This window comes from Bubalus kerabau, chromosome 9 (genome assembly GCF_029407905.1).
Source record: "Bubalus kerabau isolate K-KA32 ecotype Philippines breed swamp buffalo chromosome 9, PCC_UOA_SB_1v2, whole genome shotgun sequence".
In the NCBI taxonomy this organism is placed as follows: domain Eukaryota; kingdom Metazoa; phylum Chordata; class Mammalia; order Artiodactyla; family Bovidae; genus Bubalus; species Bubalus kerabau.
Window position 1 is genome coordinate 49472284 of NC_073632.1, and position 16776 is coordinate 49489059.

The 16776-nt window shown below is 39.2% G+C and overlaps 1 protein-coding gene across 6 annotated transcripts in view; it reads right to left on the bottom strand.

Annotated features, from left to right (window-relative positions):
• The window catches only part of FOXO3 (forkhead box O3), a 119859-nt gene that overhangs the window by 72437 nt on the left and 30646 nt on the right, over window positions 1-16776 (bottom strand). The window lies entirely within an intron of this gene.

Sequence of the window (16776 nt, forward strand, 5' to 3'; positions counted from 1 at the left end):
GGAGGTGGCATTAGACAACAGGAATAAAAAACACGAGTGCAAATAAACCGTGGAGGCTGTTCTCTGAATTGTTAAACCATGCATATACGCCCAACCCCCACCCTTATCACTTACATCTACTTGTAAAGGACACAGAATGGGAGTGTATTTCTTTCAAAAACCAACACACACACACACACACCCCAGTCCTTTATCTATTCTCTTTCCCTCTTTGACTCAGAGCACAAAGATGGAGAGGCTCAGATTATTAGGCTGAGGGGTCCGGTCTCGTGCCTCTCGTTTGTACAGGCTTAATACTGAATCCTCCTCTCTTAATTCTATTGTGTTTCTTGTGAGGCAAATTTCCCTGTAGCTAGTTTACTGTGAGTTCCTGTTCAGGAATCCCGTTAGAACCTTCACAATTTACAAGACTCTTAGATGTAGTCTTCTTATTTTAAAATAATAAAAAACAATAATTATAATATTAAAGAATATCAAAATAAAGGGAAAAAACCAAGGGCTCTCCAACAGGGAAATAAAGTATGGATAAAAACGAAAAAAGAAAAGAGAATCTCTTAATGTAGCTAAGTAAATAGTTCATGTGCATATAATCAAATCTGCAAAAAACTCACATAAATGAAGAGGTTATTACTTGAAGAAGAAGATGATTTCAACTTTTTTCTTTTCAAAAGTATACTGTACATATGTGTGTATATATTTTTTCTCTTTTTATAATAGCAGTTTGTACCTCAAACGCCTCCCCACATTGGCTCTCCATCCTTACCTCCACTGTTAAGCACTAATTTGTTCTACCTGTGAATCTGTTTCCTTTTTGTTATATTCACTAGTTTACTTTTTAGATTCCACACATTGTATCATATAGTATTTGTCTTTCTGTGTCAGACTGTGTGTGTGTGTATTTTTTAACTGAGGTGCACATCTCCTCAGCTTAATGAAAGGACTCTGGCCTAAGCAACAAGCACCCCTGTGGTCAACAGCCAAGTCCTCTAGGCACGTTACCACCATGTATGTATGTATGTGTGTTGTCAACCCTAAGCTACAACTGAAGGACCTGTGACAATGTGTACCACTAAAGGGGAGTGACATGAAGAAACAGGTGAGAAGAACACTGCCTCCAAATTAAGAGGTTGCTTGTTGGTCCATGTGGCTGACCCAGAAACGCAAAGACGTCCACCCTAAAGGTGATCCATAGTGTTATTCAGAGAGAGATCAGTGAGACACAAATTCACTTGTCTACCTGGTACCTTTGCCTCCCTTCTAAACAAGACCACCTTCAATCTCAATACTCTATGTCCACCACCACCTTGAAAGAAGCAGACAAAACAGCCAGTGTTTTGGCTAATATTAAAACTAAAGACATCAAGGCCCAGTGCTTTACAACTCTGCCCGGGGTCACTCAGCTACGAAGCAGCTAAACCTGGCCGAGAGCCGAGGCCCTTCGGCACCCAGACAGGTTAACACCAGGGTGCTCTCCATGAATGGTGGACACTATCCCCAGTCAGCACCACCAGCCCCACCCTTCCAGGAACAACTCCAGGGTCCTGTCCTGTCTCTAAGCCCTCACTAAAACAGAATTTTTTGGAAGTGACATGACCATTCACGATTCATTTTGGGGGGAAGGCTAAAAATAGTTAAGGTTCAGAGATAATCCATTTACTCAGCTTACCAGTTACAAACCATTGCTGGTTTATACCAACCATTACGGCAGGCTGTTATTAAAGACATTTAAGAACTAACCTCCGATAACCTCTTCCACATCATGTCCTCTGGTAACTATCCATTTAAATGAAGGCAAAATCTTGAGGTCTGGCGAACACTCATTTGCAGTTGGAGGAAGCACTCCGGCTACCTCGGTGTTAACAGAAAAAAAGCACACTGTACTGCTGAGCATTAACTGCCGAAGCAGCTTGAGGTAGAGACAAATCTGTCCAGGGAATCCAGGGCCAGTTTTCTGACCCTGGGAGAGTAGGGGTAAAGAAAAAGTTAAGCTTTTTAATTTTTTTTTTCCACTTTGAGAATAGCATGGTTCTCTTCAAACTTTGGAGAACTGACGATCAGCAATGCTAAATCCTATTTTTTTTAAAGTATCAAGGCCAAAAGAAGAGCTTTTAAATTGTTTTCTGCTTATAAGCATACACTGGAGTGGTTTTCAAATAAATCTCAAGACAGCTAAAAGGAATCCTCAATGGTACACTCTGTTCAGAACCCCTAGAGCTGGCTAGCAGGTAGGAATATTTGGTTTCCTGATTTCTGTCAGGATATTTTTGTTTCTGGATTGTGTGTTTGATAAAACGCAGAAGCACCAGAAAAAGGTTGACATTTCTTTTTATCCAAGTTCTGAAAAGTTCTTTGAGTAGCCTTCTACTTTGTTTAGACTAAGGTCCTAATCTAGTCCACGTTCCATTTCCCTCTGGGGGGAAAAAGATAGTTTTTAGTTAGAATAAGCCTCTTTGGTAGAACTACTTGTAATACCAGAACACAGGTCTGTGATAGCCAATTCTCAATCATCTTTAAGTAGAAGTGTCCATTTATCCACAGATCAAGTTTTCTAAGAGCCTGAACTAAAGATTTCACTCAAGCATTTTAAAAATAATTCTGAGTATAAAACATATATTTACAATGGAAACAGAGAAGCTCGAGGTGATCTTAAGGCTGACTAGGACTATGCATATGGAATTCTATATTACTCCTGACGAATAGAATGAGGGAACTAGATTAGGACTTTCTACATATATTTCAACTCTGATATTCTACGATCCAAAGGTCCTTGGGAAATGGCAGCAAACAGGATAAACAGGATAAAACTGAAGGCCAGACCTGCCATTGACTCTCAAACTGCTGCGGTGATGAACCAAGACATGGGTAATGATCAGATAGTTCTTCCAGGGTAACTCGCTGTTAAAGAATATACATTTCAGTGCCTGCCACGTAGTAGGCATCAATAAACATTTACTGAGTGAATGAATAAATTTCTTCCTTAACATTAAAGGTAAAGCATCCAAAGAATTTAATCTGTGAGCCATTAAAGGATGCTTATATATTACTACATGTCAGGATGGCAGACAAGTAATATAGGGCCTCCCTTGGGTTTTGGAGACTGAGTAGAATTTATTCATAGTCATCTGGGCATCTGAGTAGAGCAAGACAAACTGGGTTAGAAACAAATGCATCTCACAATCCAATCTTCAAGACATAAAACTTTACCAGGATCAGAAAACCTAGTATTACTGAAACAAGTTTCTGATAAAGGAGTGTAGCAAATGTTATTCTTCCACAGAATTTCAAGTAGTGATTTAAAAAAAAAAAGAACACTTTTATCTCCTAAGTATGCCCTTTTGGGTATGAAAGACAAAACATACAAGTTAATCAATTAAAAAGTCCAGTTCTAAATTCCGTGAGTTTAAGAACCAATGACAATACTTTGCCCCTCAGTACTCTTCTATCTCAGAGGTTCATTTGTTTTTCAAATATAACAAAACAAAAAAACAAACAACCCCAACATGGACACTTGCTAGTTGAACTAACATTGCCTCTTCAACCTGCTTCTGTTGAGCTATCTTTATGGGACCTGCACCCTGACCCCTGTGCCACAGAGGGCAAGAAAAATGAAAATCACACACATAACAGCAACCAATCAGCCAGCTGTGCAAATCGGCTGGTGTAAAAAGTGATCAAAATACACCGTGTAACCACTTAAAACATAGAGATTGATCACTAAGCCCTTGGTAAAAGTAGGTCTGGCTGATAAAAGCACTGGAAAAAAAGTTTCTTGGCTCCCTGGCTTTCTGAACCTGCCTGTTCACAAGGCTGCTTCCTGGGAAGAAGAAGAAAGTTTTTTTAATGGGGTTTCCTTGATCACAGCATGGCAGAACTATGTAGACACATCAAATTTGAGAAAACCTTTCCCCCCCGCCCGCCCTGTTCTCTTATTGGTTTTTGTTCTACTAGCAGTCATGCCACTGTGTGTGAAGAACCCAAAGAGTTCAGGGTGAGAGGGAGGAAAATCACCATAGTAGAAGCCTGATTACTATGTAGAAAACACCACCCTACCACACAGCGAACCGCCCTTGGGAAGAGGAGCCAGGATATAGTCCATGGCAGCAAACAAAAAGGGTGATGTACTGTGGGATTAATTTCAGAAAGAATCCCTCATCTCCAGAGTTTCTGGATTTCTAGGCAAGAGCAGCAATTAGTCAATAACTGAGAAGAACATTACTGACAGCCAAGAAAGAGGCTGTGATCAGCCTCCAATCAAAAGTATACAGAATTCTGGTCCTCAAACCCTGAATACCAAACTGTGTTCCCATCCTGCCCCGCCTCTCTTTTTTAAGGTGTTTTTTTTTGGGGGTTGTGCTTGCTCTTTGCTGTTTGAGGACTTTCTCTAGTGTGGTGGCTTCTCTGGTTGTGGAGCACAGGCTCTAGGCACATGGGCTTCAGCAGTTGCAGCACTTAGGCTCAGCAGTTGCGGCTCGCGGGCTCTAAAGTACAGGCTCAATAGTTACGGCACTTAGTTGCTTAGTTGCTCCAAGGAATCTTAACCGACCAGGGATCAAACCCGTGACCCTTGCACTGGCAGGTGGATTCTTCTCCACTGTACCACCAGGGAAATCCCCCACCTCTCTTAAAATTTATACTGTTCTGTTTCAGACTAAAGCTGTCCAGATCAAAGTTTGCTAATGCACAACTGTCTTAATTTACTTATAATTGTTATATTAAAAAATCCCAAACATTCTACCGATGACAATCTGCAAAGCAAATTAATTTTCAAGTATCAGATATTTGCATTATAATATTAAAAAAAGCCTTTTTCCTGGTCTTTTGAGTGATGTGAAAGTACCACATTTTACAAAATAATTGTATCTTGTGACCTTTCCATTGAACCTGATTTTCTGTCCTACCTCAACCTCATACTACATTTCCATACTCCCCATCTCAGCCATTCTGGTCAGGCCCCTCATTTTATCTGAGCAGGTTATCAAAACTGGAAATACTCCAATATTCCCTGTGCTAAAACAAATATACGTTCTTTTTGTAGGGTAATTCCAATGATCCCTGAGCCATATGTGAAATTAAGATAATTCATTCTGAATTCCCACCCTTTTATTTATGAAGAGTGTCACCTTCGGCAAACTTTTAATTGATCTAAGCCTCTGTTTCTTGTTTGAGAAATGAGTAACTTTCAAAGTGTGTATGAGAAACAGTGTATGCACAGGATCCAGTGCGGTGTCTGATACATCATGTGTACTCAAAAAAAGTAGCAGTACTTAAACAGAAGGATGCTGATAAAGTGTGACTGCAAACTTCACTTATCTCAATTAAAAAGTTTATTTTGGCCTAAGCAATACCTTAAGTTTAAAAATAAAAATTAGGGAAGCCAGGAGGCCATGCCCTTGTAAAAGAGTATGAAAAGCATCTACAAAACAGAAGCACTTGGCTTTAAGTGCCCCTTTCTCTCTTTTCATTGGGCTGTTACAATCCCCAGGTGAGCCGTACCACAAGAAAATGGTAGATGTCTCAAAATCACCACCCTTTCGGGACGTTCAGAAGTAGCGTGTGAGGGCCTCTCCATGGGAATGCACCAGAGCTAGGACAATTCTCCAGATGCTTTAAAGAGAAAAAAAAAAGGCCCAAACCAAACAGCAAGAAAGCAACAGCCAAAAAAACCAATATTTAAAAACTTTGGGAACCCTGAAACATCCAGACTGGCTGTTTTCTTTGGCTGAATTCACAGGCTGTTGTTCAATTTCAATTCAAGCACAGACTCTAAAACTGTAACATTTATTTGTTGTTCAAACACAATAATGAACAATGAATGTGAACTGAATATTCCTTGTTCACAATGGTAGGTCAATGTCAAATATGATGTACTAATAAATCATGTGAAACCTCCACACTCCAATACAGTTTTAGAACAGGACTATTCACTCACTTCAGGCAAAGGCATGGCGCTGTTAAATGTTATCCAAATCCAAAAAGAATTAAAAAAAAAAAAATGTCAGGAAGTTCTTCCACATAGTCATCCCAAAGGTATAACAATCCACAAAAATTTTACTTGACACTGAAGGGGTCAAAGTAACCCAATGATTTTCACCTTATTTATTCACCAAGAAACATACTTCTGTCTTTCAGTTCCTCTTTATTATTTATTAAAACCACCATAATTCTAGATTTTCATATGCAAAAATTTCCTGAAATATCTATAAAATAAGTCTTGTTTGTCTAAAATGTACGTTTTTCTCTCCTCTAGCATCTTCTGGGGCTTCCCAGGTAAAGGTAAAGAATCTGCTTGCCAGTGCAGGAGATGGGAGAGACTGAAGTTCAGCCCCTGGGCTGGGAAGATCCCCTGGAGAAGGAAATGGCTACCCACTTCAGTATTTGTACCTAGAAAATTCCATGGGCAGAGGAACCTGTCGGGCTACAGTCCAGGGGATTGCAGAGTTGGACACGACTAAGCAACTGAGCACATTCACACACAGCACCTTCTGACTTCCTCCATAAACTAATTTTGCATGACACCAAATTGTCTACTAATCAACACTCAGATTAGAACTAAACATCATCATTTTAGTCAAAATGGTCTGAAAGTCTGATGCTGTTGTTTGCATTTGATCAAATGTAAATCATATTCTTTCAGGGTGGCTTTAGTCACCATTCCTAGTACATTTCATAGGCAAAGATTCTGCTGCTGCTGCTGCTAAGTCATTTCAGCCATGTCCAACACTGTGCAGCAACCCACCAGGCTCCCCCGTCCCTGGGATTCTCCAGGCAAGAACACTGGAGTGGGCTGCCATTTCCTTCTCCAATGCAGGAAAGTGAAAAGTGAAAGTGAAGTCGCTCAGTCATGTCCGACTCTTAGCGACCCCATGAACTGCAGCCTACCAGGCTCCTCCGTCCATGGGATTTTCCAGGCAAGAGTACTGGAGTGGGGTGCCATTGCCTTCTCCAAAAGACTCTTCTAGGAGTTCTCAGACCTACAGGTATTTCCATGATCATTACAAAAACACTTCTTTTTAAATTAAAAAATTGTCTATAAGGTACCATACCAGAGAAAAATTTTTATTTCAAAATAGAACTAAACTCTGAGATTAAAATAAGTTGATAAATTCCAGAGCCCTCATACTGCCATGAAGGAAAATGATGCTACATATTCAGTCTGGGAAAGGCTAAATTAGCCAACACTCCCCCAGCAGGTCACTCTCTCTCCTCCATTTGGCAGAGATTCCTTCCTGTATTATATATACCTGGAGATAAGAACAACCACTTGCTGTTCAACACTATATTTTCTTTCCTAGGTCAACATGCATATGAATGTTCTAGATACTTAATTTTTTTCTTTTTTTCAGCCATATCACATGGCTTGTGGGCTCTCAATTCCCTGACCAGGGATTTAACACAGGTCACTGTAGTGAAAAGCCCAGAATCCTAACCATAAGGCAACCAGAGAACTCCCACTAGATAAACTGAAGACCACCAATGCTGTAAGAATCATAAGAAATTGGGAAAAAATTACAATAGAAAGTTTTATCATTCCTTAAACAGTGAATAGTTTTCATGAATGATAGTTTACTTGATTGACTCATTTTGTTACATTCCCTATTAGTCTTCAGCTATGAACCTGTGTATTAAAATAACAAAATGAGTAAGGATTTCTTATAACTTTAAAAAGAGAAATGCCAGATTCTGCTAGCCTCCTTTATTCATTTATTTGTAAGAACAAGGTCTGCTCATCATGTCAATTAAGCACCAAACAAATTGGTGGGCATAATCTCTTCTGAAACTGTCCAACCTTCTGTAAGAGTGACTAGCTATTCTAACAGAAAAACAGTTTGTACGGAAATCAGACTGATTCAGGTTAAATATGGTACCACAGGTAAAGAAGAAAACAAATGACTATAGATCTTGAAACATAAAAAGGAGAAAACATCTTACACTGGAAGGAATGTCAGTTTGTCATATTCCAACCAGAAAGTAATTCTGAAACCTGACTTCATTTGTATCAGAGAAACAAAAATACATTCCTCAGGTTTTAGTAAATATATATTCTTAACCTTATCTTAATCCTTGAAAATCACTGCCTAGTCACACACAGAGAAACACTAAAACACTTTAGCATGAGAAAGAAAAGTATCTCACCACTCTAAGTTTCATAAAAAGTCTAAACTATAATCTCATCTCAAGAGCTTCAGATGAGCATAACACACAGTTCACTATGTTGTTTATATTAACCAGCTTTTATAAAAAGTGATTCACATCTCAAAGGTTTTTTCTTTTTTAAGGTCTAGTTCTCCTGGGCCAAATGAGATACAACAGAAAACAACATACAGAAATTCAGAATTCTTTGTATCCATCTTATACCACATCTTCTGAGGTTTTAGCAGACTCCCAAATCTCATGCAAAACAAGATCTTGGTGGTATTCTCCGATTCTAGAAGATTTTCTTAGGCAAGCAAGATTGGAAAACCAACAGTTGAGTTGTGCATGTATGCTGCTACTGGGGTAAGACAGAAATTTATGAAGATTTATTAAAGTAATAATGCTCTGTGTTGTCAAGGGCATGGAAATGGGCACTGCTGGTGGGAGTCTAGCAGGTTTTTATGAAAGAAAAAAAGAGATACTAGGGGGAAAAGTTTTAAAATTATGCATACTCTGAGGCATCAATTCCATTTCTAGAAATAAAAGACGTGCATAAAGACTTATCTACAACTCTAAAAGATACATACACCCTAATGTTCATAGCAGCATTATTTATAATTGCCAAGATATTGAAATAACCTAAGTGTCTGTAATAGACAAAGAGATAAAGAAGATATGGTATATATACACAATGTGGTACAGATATACTCAGCCAAAAAAAAAAAAAAAGAATAAAATTTTGTCATTTGCAGCAATATGAATGGATTTGGAGGGCATTACACTATGTGAAAACATGCTATGAAAAACACATTATGCCATCATTAAATGTTATGTCATCATTAAAACTAAAAGTCATTGGACATTTAGCCCAGAAAATGGAAATTTATGTTCACACAAAAACATGTACACAAATGTTCATAGCAGCTTTATTCAAAATAGCCCCTAACTGGAAATAACCCAAATATCCAGTCAGCTGATAAATAGATAAATAAAATGTGATATATCCAAATAATGGAATACTATTCAGCAATAAACAACAAACTATTGATATGTGTAACAACTTGGATAAATCTTCAGGGAATTAGGTTAATGGAAAAAGCCAATTCCGAAAGGTCACATACTATATCATTCTTGTATACACTGCATTCTTGAAAAGACTAAATTACAAAAAGGGAGAACAGATGAGTGGTCCCAGGGGTCAGGGTGGAGGCCATAAAAGGTGTGTATGGCTATAAAAGGGCAACAGGAGGAATCCTAGTGATAGCAATGTCCTATAGCTCGAATGTATCAATGTCAGTAACTTGCCTGTGGGTACCAGAATTTTGCAAGATATCGCCATTTGGGGAATCTGGGGATGGCATATGAAATCTCTCTGTATTATTTCTTACAACTGCATGTGAGTCTACAATTATTTCAAAATAATATGTTTAATTTTTAAAGTCATTAACAATTGTTAATGATATGGAAAAGTTTCCATAAATCCCACTCCCTTTATGAAAACTGACGAAGACATCAAACCAGGTTTTAAGGCCATAGGTATAATAATACACAATACTAACCAGCCAAACAATAAAAAATAAGCACAATAAAAGGTTAACAATAAACCACAGAATCATAGGTGGTTTTTATTTTGTTTTTGCAATCTGCAGCTTTTACATTTTCATCAGTGAACACAAATATTTTAATAATGAAAGAAAATATTCAGCACCAATTTGTGTTAAGCTAATCCTCCTAGGTAATACAATAAGGTTTGTCAGTAGTCTCTTAAAAGTGAATGACTTTAAAAAATTGCAAATATGTATGGTGATGGATATTAACTAAACTTATTGTGGTTACACTTCAAAATAATATACACATATAAAATCATTACATTGTACACCTAAAACTAATACACTGTTATATGTCCACTATATCTCAATAAGAAAGAAATAAAAACAAATAAAGTAAATGGCTTACTTCTCAGAAGTCTTGAAAGACAAACATCTAGAGGCAAATGTTGCTGGGCAGCAACTCAATCTTTTGCTCAAACAGAGGGCTGGTATAGCCAGGTGGATCTTTTAGGAAAGAACCATCTATGCAACTTATTTTTGCTGGAATGCGGTTACATTCTGGAAGAAAACTTGAAATGGGACAATCTACATCCACAGTCAAGAATAAATGGGATGGAAAGAAGGGATGGAATTTGTCTTATAAGCCTTAACAGAAAGAACTATATGGTGGATGTGGTGCAAAGCCTACTTCTCAGATATTTACTCCAAAGCATTGCTAAGTTTGTAAATCAGAGTTTAATGGACTAAAATTTGTCACTGGCTTGTTCCCCCACCCCCTGCCCCCAAGGAAGGTGGAAGAGGGTTTTACAAAACTAAGCCCACTGAAATACAGTCAAAAATATTAATGAACTCAGGAAAGTCTTCTGTGACAGTTAACCAAGAAAAAAGACCAACTCTGTAGTAGAAAAGACCATCTTTGTAGAAGCACAAAATCCCCATCAAATTCCAGGGCAAGGCATACACCACATAAAGGATCATTATGAGAGGCCTTATAAAAGCCTATAATTCTAAAATATTTATGCTTTCTTTTTAAAATTCAATTTGTGTATTTGTTAGGCTGCGCTGGGTCTCCACTGCTGCACTGGCTTTTCTCTAGCTGCAGTGTGTGGGCTTCCCGTTGCAGTGGCTTCTCCTGTTGCAGAGCGTGGGCCTTATGGCACACGAGATTCAGCAGTTGTGGCTCCTGGGTTCTAGAGCACAGGCTCAATAGTTGTGGTGCATGGCCTTAAACACTCCGCAGCATGCGCAATCTTCTCGGATCAGGGATCAAACCTGGGTCTCCTGCATTGGCAGGTGGATTCTTTACCACTGAGCCATCAGGGAAGCCCTATACTACTTTCTAAATCAAACAGTAAACCCCATTCAAAATAGGAAAAATAACTGTATTCGAAATATAAATCTACAAATTCCAGTTGTGATAAGTACACAGATACTCACATACACACAATTCTAGACATAGCTGAGAGCATATAGATGTATACAAATAAAATATTTGGGGGAGGGGTCCTAACTTGAATGGAATTTGTAACCTATTGTGTGAAAACTATATAAATCTTAATCATGTTGAATTGATTCATGGTGCTTTTCAGGTTTACTATATCCTTTTACTTTCTGTATATTCATTCTATTAGTTTTGAGAGTCTGATACTGAAACTTCAATTAAAAATCTTGATTTATCTATATAAAAAACTACTTGCTATATATAGTGGAATTACATGTAACTTTGTTCTGTATTTTCCAAGTCTCCTGTAAATGTGTTATCATACTTCCATAATTTAAATACTAAAAAAGAGAAAAAAATATTTGGGGGTCCTAAAATAAGCCTAAAATAATACCTAAAAGGATTATACTTTTTATATAAAATTGCCCTGTTTAAAAGAAAATCCCTATTTAAAATGCTTATGTTTTAAAGAACATTCCTAAGCCTTTTTCAGTTCAGAGGGTCATTTACTTATTAACTGGAATAATAACAGGGTAAAAGGAAGATGGAGGGCAAGGAATAAAAAAAACACCCTGCTCTTGCAAAGTTCTTCTGATCCAGGAATATGCAGACAGATGTCATTCAACTTTCTAATAAACTCAGTTCACATCTCAAGTTTCTTATATAATAACTGTTAATAATCTTTCTATTAATTACACCTAAAAAAAGAAAAGGAGAGAAAAAGAACATGCACAGAGGAGACTTTGAGAAATCTCTCCCTGGCCATTTTAGTGAAAAGCCAAGAGTAAAACCAGTTATCATAACTTCTTTTGATAGAGCAAAGAAGTATCTCTCTCCCTCTTCTCTTGAGAGAGAGGGCCTCTGCCCTAGGTGGGAGTTTTCCAGTCATTACCAGGTTGCAGTGAAATGAACAGAGACTATCAACGATCTTCATCTCGCTATATAAGTCTGGTTGGCATTCCTAGAAGCCATTTGTCTGCCAAACCAATTCCATGAATGGGAGCCTTCCCAGAATATATTCAGAATTCTTGCCCTAAATCTCTGTTTCCATGATGGTGAATTTCCAGTAAGTCAATCTCCATAATATGTGTAACACTCCTCCCCCAGCCCACCCCCAAATCTGGATAGCCCCAAACCTTTGGAATTGTGCTTCTGACTCACAGTGTACTTCACAACTTTGCTCAAGAGTCGGTTCTAGATTTTTTTCTCCTCTTCCCCAGTAGTCCCAGCACAAACAGTTGGTTCAGAGCATGGCCAGTGTGTCTCAGTGGCTTTTTTTTTTTGGACATCCTGCTTGCGGTTGCCTTGGTTCAGTTTATCACTCAGCAACTGCTTGGTAATCCCCTGTCACCCCACCGTGAATGTGCACATCAGCAGAGGTGGGCAGCAGATGTGTCAGCAGAACCCAGCCGATCCCTTCCTCCTCTGAAGGCTGAGGTGACATAAGCGAAGATGAAGAAACCGCTGAAGAACACAATTCTAGGGCAAAAAGACTGTTTCAAACTGAGAGAAGCAAGGTGGTAGGGGGAGGTCCTTCACTAAACTGGGGGGGACAGAAGACAGGAGGGTCCAGAGGAAAGCAAGAATTAAATCAGAGAGAACCCACAATACTGTATTATAATGAATTGCATGGGAACCAGATCCTTAAAGAGAGACACAAGCCTCACCAAGTATTTGGGAACCTAAAAACTGCATGAAAGAAATTACATCTCTATTTTTTATTAAGTTTTTTCTTGCTTGCTTTAGCTTGAAGGTTCACAAATTCTAGCTTAGAATTTATGGGTTTGGAAGAGGTTATTTAACAAATATGGCTGACTAGAAGTAGTTTCAGCAAAGGAAGAAGACTCACTAACTTAAAAAAAATAAAAATAAAAGCCAAAGCATGGATCCTAGTTTTAGAACCTCTTTAGTACTGTAGTAGGTGGCATGCGATGGACTCTGTGATACACCTCCAAAGCCAGGCAGACCTAAGTGCTTATTAAAAATTAGAAGAAACATGAAGTTTGTTCCCAAAATAGCTCTCCAGCTACCACACATGGTACAGCATATTAATACTGCAGAATATGTTTAAAAAAAAACATATCAAAACCATGGGGCACCTACCCAAGTGAATGCTAGGCTCAGGAGACTGATAACACAGGACAACAGGCATAGCAGAATCAAAGCGCCCTTTGCCCTGTACTGCTGGCTTAAATTTAGCCCGCGGAATCCATAATTTCACATAATCATTATCCAGAATGGTACGAATACCACAAGGCAGCAAGGAGACGTCCTGATCTCATTAAACACATCACAATCATTTTGTTTAAGAAGAAACAATTTGTCTTAAGCTAGCATCCTCACAGCTGAAAAGGAAAATCCCTTTTACACCTGGAGACATAATTTTGTTCTACCTCCGCGTATTACCTGGTCTCAGGCTGCTGGGCTTCTGGATTTAACGGGTGACATCATTTCTGACAGCTCAACTGGACACTCTCAGGTCTGCTCTCCTTTTTTTTTCCCTGTCCCTGGTAGGAACTCACGCAACTTCTGGGCTGTGTGCCTCTCGACACAGTCCAATGGCGTCACTCACATTCTTGCACATCCCCCTTTGGGCCACGGGAAGACACAGCTGCACGGCCTACTTGTGGTCTCACTTAGCTTCTGCCACCTCCACAGTGATATTTTCTAATCTCTGGGGATTTCTTTCTGCTTATTGCGGGTACAGGATATCATCCACACCTCAGAGAGGACAAGTTTCTCTAACCTGGTATTTCATTTCCTAATGTGTGTTCTGCTGAAAACTGTTTTCTGCAGAAAGCATTCCCTGGACCTAAAACTGGAAGATGCTGGATTAAACTGTGTAAAACAGGTTCTTTACTGCAGGACTCCTCAGGGACATGAGCCAGAAGATACGCATCTTCAAGACTCTAAAGGGTGATAGTATATTAAGCGTTTTCCAAGTTCATCTAACCACAAATCTTTTAAGAAACAATATGTGTGATCATGCTAGGGTTTTAAGAGTCTCCCAAACACTCTACAATTTTGCCTCTGGACAGGTGCACGGTGACCTCCTCTTTCCCCTGAATAGTCCTGCTCAGCACTCCTATCTTGGACTCTCACTTCCTGCTTAAACTTCCCCATCCTCTCACAAACAAACATTTTGCTTCCCAGTTTACAAAACATACTTGAGATGTTCATCACTCATCAACTCATAACTTTTCCAAGTAATCTGGACATAGGTTTTCTTTCCCCTGTATATCCAAGTCCACATTCCTTTTACTTTGAGCAGTATTTTTTTTAATTAGGGAATTAAACAGAAGTCCATGGATGGGATTTAGAGCATAAATAAGCTCCTAAAATGATATGCAAATCACATGCAAAATGTCTTATGTAACCACATTTTTCTGGACATAGGCAGTATAACTCTCTCAAAGGGGTCTGATAATAACACATAAATAATAGCAAAAATTTTATTATAAAAATATTTTCAATGCTATGGGATAATGGAATGGAGAGGAGACATATAGAAAACAGAGCATTTGACCTTTTTGGTAAAATAATACATACCGACAGATTATAAGTTTAGGAAAAATTCTAAAAAGGGAACATTGTAGGAAGGAAAAACAAAATGGTAAGCTTAAACAAAAATGACAGGAGAAAAGAATCAGGGTCTAAAGCAAAGCTGGACAGAATGACAGGGAACCAGGCTGCCACCACTAAAATATTTTACTGGAATATTGAAACATACTATTGTTGCTGTTCAGTCGCTCAGTCACATCCAACTCTTTTGTGACTCCCATGAACTGCAGCATGCCAGACTTCCCTGTCCTTCACCACTTTCCAGAGCTTGCTCAAACCCATGTCTTGAGTAGGTGATGCCATCCAACCATCTCATCCTCTGTCATCCCCTTCTCCTGCCTTCAATCTTTCCCAGCATCAGGGTCTTTTCTAATGAGTTAGCTCTTTGCATCAGGTGGCCAAATTATTGGAGCTTCAGCCTCAGCATCAGTCCTTCCAAAGCAATAGCCTATGCTTGACCCTACATAACTGCAATAATGCAAAGTCAATTTCCAACTGAACTATGAAGCTTATCACTAACAAGATAAAGTGGCAGCTTCCCTGATATCTCAGTTGGTAAAGAATCCGCCTGCAATGCAGGAAACCCCAGTTTGATTCCTGGGTTGGGAAGATCCCCTGGAGAGGGATAGGCCACCCACTCCAGTATTCTTGGGTTTCCCTTGTGGCTCAGCTGGTAAAGAATCTGCCAGCAATGCAGGAGACTTGGGTTTGATCCCTGGGTTGGGAAGATCCCATGGAGAAGGGAAAGGCTACCCACTCTAGTATTCTGGCCTGGAGAATTCCCATGGACTATATAGTCCATGGGGTCGCAAAGAGTCAGACATGACTGAGCGACTTTCACTTTGGCATGATAACACCAGCAAGGCACTCATAACATGCGGTCTTACAGAGGTCATTATGATTTCATGTGTGCACAAAAAAGTTCTCTTAGATAGCAATTACTATAAACATAAAAACAGCTTTTATTCTAAAGTCTCAGAAACGGGAGACGTAAGAAGGCAGATTCTATAAAGCTCCTGCTTTCATTATGCCTTTCTGTCCTGGAGTAAATAACTAATCTTCAGGAACTACATTAACAAACTTGCCCTCCCCTCTAGAAAGGCATGTTTCTAAGAGAAAACATTGAACAATGAAACAGCAAACGCATCCCCTGTACCCAATAGCTTTTTGTAGAGTTTTTTAATAATAAAAACATATGTGGTATTTCATATAAAACAATAACAATGCTTGGGAAGTGAATTCAATATAATAAGCACCAAAGATTTTCTCTATCATTAGTTAAATTCTGCTCAAGTTGAAGAGTTAGAGCGGTGACAGTTATATTGAAAAGTATTTTCACCCTAACTCCTTCTTCAGAAATACTTCCAGTAGTCAATCAGCATTCCACAGCACTACCTAAAAACACTATATGTTCACATGTTTCATAAACTCAACAAAAATAAGCAGCAGGCTTTTGACCTCGCCAACTTGTGGCTTGACAAGGGTTTGCAAAACACAGCTGCTGGGAGCAGAGGGGAGTAGAAAAGATGGAAGTCATGCCTCTTAAAAAAAAAAAAATCTCTGCTTGAGAACAACATTAAAATACCAAAGGATAAACCGAACTCTTAGTTCTTGCCAGTGTTGTTTGGGGAATCAGCATGAAAATACTTTGGATCACAAACATCTCTGCCAAAATCACGCATTTTCCCTTACACTATAGCCCACTAACCCACATTCTGAAATGGTTTCTATACAAAGGAAGGGGGAGACGCCCCACGAAACCGCTCAGGTGAAGCCCATTCTTATCTCACAGCACAAGGGTGTCAGGAGGTGGTTTGGAAAGAGCTGAGTTTTTGCCAGAGTCAACAAAACCAGATTTGGGGACGAGAGCCGCTTGTGCCAACCTATCCCAACTCAGTCACTGTGACAGGACAGCCAGGCCCTGAGGCCACTGGGGCGTGAGGGGGCATGGAAGACCAGGGCCACCACCAGGGACGCAGAGCCCGGCTCTGTCATCTGTATTCTTAAAGAGTTTGCAGCAGGAGAATGAAACCAGCAGGGCCAAGCCCACGGAAGAAGGGCTGTGATAGGGCGGTGGGGGCACAGAGAGAA